Below are 5,300 nucleotides of genomic sequence, written 5' to 3'. Positions count from 1 at the left end.
AAAATTTAATGATGTTTATAAACAATGTTCTCGAACTGCAAAGATTTATTATTATCACATTCATATTAATCATTTTGAAGTTCACCATTATCAGTCACTTCAACCAGATCAGTTAAAGTTTTGTAACGGCTGACGGCTGATAGTCTATGCATTTTTTTTATTTACATTAAATTATTTTCATTCTAGTTTTGGAATGAATACTACTTATAAAATTCATACTACTTATGTACTTCACTTGAGTGTTTTTCTTCAAGAACTTATGAAATAAAAGACGACAATGCAGTAAAAAAACGATGAGGGAACCGTTACTTTCATATACAGGGCTTTTAAGTAAGTAATGCTGAGATTAGACATGAGGTCATGCTTAAAGGTGATAAATCAGTCAACGAGATCATAAATATTTATCGTCTGAGAAGTCTTGAACATGTAATATCTTTTTCTAACGGTAACTTTACGGGTGGTGGACCATATTTACAATCATGAGGTCATGGATTCTAACGTCACTTTGGTTATTTCAACTTCAGTAACTGATTAGAATAACGAAAGCTTGTACAAAACATGAAATATCAGTAGTAGTGTAGTAAGGTCTACTTATATCTATATAAGTAGTATATGGCAATGGTCAGACATCAAATGTATTTTGGCAGAAGACCGATAAGGAAAAAACTGAAAAGAAACGCAATTGGTGGGAAAATGCATGAACAATGGAATTAGAGAAGATGGACTAATATTTAAAGAAGAAACAGTGAGGATTGAGACAATTGGTTGTTATTTTGCAAATTCACTATTTGCTGTATGGTTATCAGAATTTAGTGAGATAGTCTGAAATGCTGTGCTTAAGCACATTTGGTTGTCCCCAACTAGTGTTTTTGTTCACAACAGTAGTAAAAAAAGCCGATAACTATATAAATAAAGTTACACACAATCGTACCTGGCATAAGCGTTACAGAAAGAAGATGAGGTAAAGATACGCATAGGCATTGGTTCAAGCTTAGGGTTTAGCGGCTCTAGAATATTTGACTCCATTTGGGTCGTATGAGAAATCGTTTTTGAAATATACATGTCGCCGATTCTCGTACACAATCGTCGAGTCAAAACGCTTTGGTAAATACTTACGCCTGTTACCCCCAGTCAAGGAGTACAGGCCGCCCACCAGGATTCACAATTCAACTCTATCCTGGTCAATCCTTCCCAGTTTCTACTCTTCCTTTTCATGTCTACTCTTGATTCCCGACGCAATGTATTCTTTGGTCTTCCTCTATTCCACTTCAATTCAGGATTCCAAGCTAGTGATTGCCTCGTGATTTAGTTTGGTGATTTCTGCAATGTACGTCAGACCCACTTCTATCGCTTTTTTCCTAATTTCCTCTCCAACTGAAAGCTGGCTTGTCTTCTCCCACAGTAGACTATTGCTGATAGTATTCGGCAAACGGACATTCACTTTCTCCCACATACAACGGTTTATAAATACTTATACTGATTTGATGACGGTTGTGGTAGATCTCCACGTTTCACTTCTGTACGGTAAAACTGCCTTGACGTTGTATTGAAGACTGTAACTTTGATGTTGATTGATAGTTGCTTTGAGTCTCATATGTTCTTCAACTGTATGAATGTGGACGTTGCTTTGATAATCCATGTCTTCATATCTGCATCAGATCCTCCTTGTTTATCAATCATGCTGTTCAGATAAGTGAACGTTTCCACCTCTTCATGAGCTCCTCTATCAAGTGTGATTTGGTCGGTGTTCTGCGTTGTATTTGAGGATCATGCTTTTCTCTTGTGCGTATTGAGGCATATTGCTGCAGGGGTTGTTCTATAAGGTTCTTCTATCCAAACTGTCAAACGCTTTCTCATAGTCTAGGAAGTTGATGTGTCGTGATGAATTTCATTCAATTGATTTTTCCACAATGATCCATAGAGTTGCGATTCGGTCTGTACATGATCTATCCTTACGGAATCCAGTGTGTTGGTCTCGAAATTGAGCGTCTAAGGAGTCCTTCATTCTGTTTAAAATACCCTGTTGAAGACTTTTCTTAGTATGGAAAGACGAGTGATGCCCTTGTAGTTATCGCACTTGCTGAGATCGCCTTTCGGTATCTTGATCAGAAGTCCTTCTTTCCAGTCTGTTGGTGCTTGTTCTTCATCCCAAATCTTACTGATGAGCATGTGGAGTACATCTGTTAGTTGCTGCTACATTTGCTTTCAGTGCCTCTGCCAGGATGTTGTCTGGTCCCACAGCGTTGCCGCTCTTGATTTGTCTGGTGGACATGCTGATCTCTTCGTTTTTTAGTGGGCCAACATCGATTGGGAGATCCGTGGGTGCTGCTTCGATGTTGGGTGGGTTCAGTGGAGCTGGTCGATTCAGGAGTTCTTTAAAGAGTTCTACTCATCTGTTCCGTTGTTCTTCAATGTTGGTAATTACTTTGCCTTCTTTGCTTTTCAGTGGTCGTTCTGGTTTATGATAATTTCCAGAAAGCTTTTTGGTTGCATCATACAACTGTCTGATGTTTCCTTCTCTTGCAGCCTTTACCGCTGTCATTGCTAAATCTTCCATGTATTTATGTTTTTCGGTTCTGATGCTGCTCTTCGTTTGCTTGTTTACTTCTGTGTATTCGGCTTGTGTTATATCCCGTGGAAAATTATGAATAGTAACTTTGAGGACTATTTATGGACCAATATGATATGTATATTTCCTATTGTATAATTGTTAAGTTACTTAGGTATTCATATTAATGTTCCCTTCATTATGAGCTTAATTTTGACCCATAGACTATTATTATACGATTTACCATTCTTGAGTTATTCCTAGTCCATTAATTACTGTTCCCCCTATTCACAGTCACATTTGGCTAAATCGTGTACAGATATTATTTTCTATTTTATGGACAATGTGGTCTGTTTGATTGTGGTATATAAACCCAGTATGTTTGTGAATAATGATTCATATTGCAGAGGCTATTATTTATGTTCTGAACTTAACTGGCTGGGCTAGGCAGAGAGCAGGACTGATAAGTGCTCAAGACTGCTCATACGGCTTTTGTGTATCATTGAGCGATCGATAAAAGACTGCTCTCCAATTGGCGGTCTTAGCAAACATATATATTTACAGGGCACACACTCAATAGATATAACGGCTTTTGCTTTGGTTTTTTTCTGTTCTTGTTCGGCTGATAATGATTGCTGCCTTCTTGTTCCTCCTTTCTTCAATCTTACTCAGTATGCCAACAGTGATCTCTTTCTTTGTGATGGTGCTTCTTGTGGCCTAGAACCTCATGACATGTTGAGGTAATTGCCTCTTTTATCCCTTTCCAGTTGCTCTCTATAGTAGTTCCCTCTCCATTGAGTAGATCATGAAAGGCCTAGAACCTGTTGCTGATGGCTATCTTGAATTTGTTGAGTTTGTCAGTATCCTGAAGAAATGCCCTATTGAACTTTTGTTATGGTGTATTCCCTATTATCCAGTACCTCTTAAGTTTTACTTTCACCTTCGTAACCAGCAAATGATGATCTGGTGCTATATCAGCTCCTCTTCTGGTTCTCATGTCCTCCATCGTCCTCCTGAAATTTTCGTTGATGCGGATATGGTCGATTTAGTTCTGTATAGTGTGATCCGGTGAAGTCCATGTGGCTTTGTGAATGCGCTTATGTGGGAATATGGTGCCGCCTGTGACCAATTTATTGAAGGTACATAGGTTTGCAGATCCCTCACCATTTTCGTTCCTTTCTCCCTGTCCATGTTGTTCCATGACATCTTCGTGTTCAGTGTTGTCCATTCCAACCTTAGCATTGAGATCTCCCATCAGAATGGTCAGGTCCTTGGTTGGGAACTTCTCGACGATCGACTGCAGCCTATCGTAGAATTGGTCTTTAGCGTCTTCATCGTAGTCGTTGGTAGGCGCATACCATTGAATGACGTTCATTGTAATGCCCTCTTTCTTTGTTCTGAAGGAGGCTTTGATGATCCATGGTTCATGAGATTCCCATCCTATAAGTGCCTAACCCTACCCCACCATCCCGGCATGGGACCGACAGTAGCCACCGGAGGGGCAACAGCCACCCAACAAAAATATTCAAAATCAACCCCATCACACAATCACATCACACACAAAACAGAATATCACATGCATATTATTACAAACACATACAATCACAGCAGATCTACATCATCAACGTAAACAACACCACCACCAAAAACAACATCAACACAATCACAACCACCATGTCACACACTCCACATTCTCACTCTGTCCCGTCTCACTTCCACACTTCATATAATTTATTCACAAATCCAACCAACCACAGTCCCTTGCCTAGTCCCACTCACAAACAACGTCGTCTCCTCACTGTATCCAACAACTACTGTCATGTATGCCGATTGCTTAAGTCAGTGTGAACTTGATTCAGCACGTGCAATGGCATGCAGACACATTGAGTGGATAAGTGTTGAACAGACAGGATGAAACACACCCTCCCTCAATCACTCACTTATCATCTCAACGTGTTATACTGCGTGGTTTGTCGAAGCAGACAGTGGTGGATCGATTGACATGGTGATGAGCTGTGAGTGAGTGAGGAGGAGATGGTTCGCATGAGGTCTTCTGTCTGACTGATCTGTTTCGATGTTGATAGTGCATGTGCATGTGCGTGTTAGTTCGTGTGTGATGAGTATTGTGTAATGAGTATTTTTGTGTGTGTATTGTGTTTCATGAATAGTAAAGTGTATTTGGATAAGGGTGAAATGGAATGTTGATATTGAGGAATAAGGTTTGTAAGACTCCAATCATTTTTCGTGTAGCCGGTTGGTCTAAGGCACTGCACTGGGCACCACCTTCACACGGCGTCGGTTCGAATTCCACCACCAACATACCTATTCACAACCACTAACACCACACTATCACATCACACACAACCCCACTATCACATGCATACTCCTACAAACACACAATCACAGCCGAACATCATCATTTTCAGCATCAACAACTAGAACTTTTGGTGTTGGTTGATATCTTAAACCCGTATACTTAATTTTAGCTTTTGGATATGCGCATTTACCTATCCATCATGAGTCACGTTTTGACCTTGATAATTATTCACTTATTAACCATGACGATTTTTATCTTATTCATCACATGTCTGTAATTAATTTTCATCTGACTATAAATATTGATTAACGCTTGGTCGAGGCAAGTTGGCTTACCCGCCATCTTTTATGTTTGTCATTTTTGCTTTGCTCTCTTCTATTCACTTCATCACTCTGATTTCCTGTCCAGATCAATTAGTCGTGTATTACATAGGAG

Source organism: Schistosoma mansoni (assembly GCF_000237925.1).
Source record: "Schistosoma mansoni, WGS project CABG00000000 data, chromosome 2 unplaced supercontig 0193, strain Puerto Rico, whole genome shotgun sequence".
Taxonomy (NCBI): domain Eukaryota; kingdom Metazoa; phylum Platyhelminthes; class Trematoda; order Strigeidida; family Schistosomatidae; genus Schistosoma; species Schistosoma mansoni.
The sequence above is the reverse complement of the archived record's forward strand: the minus strand, read 5'-3'. Positions refer to the sequence as shown.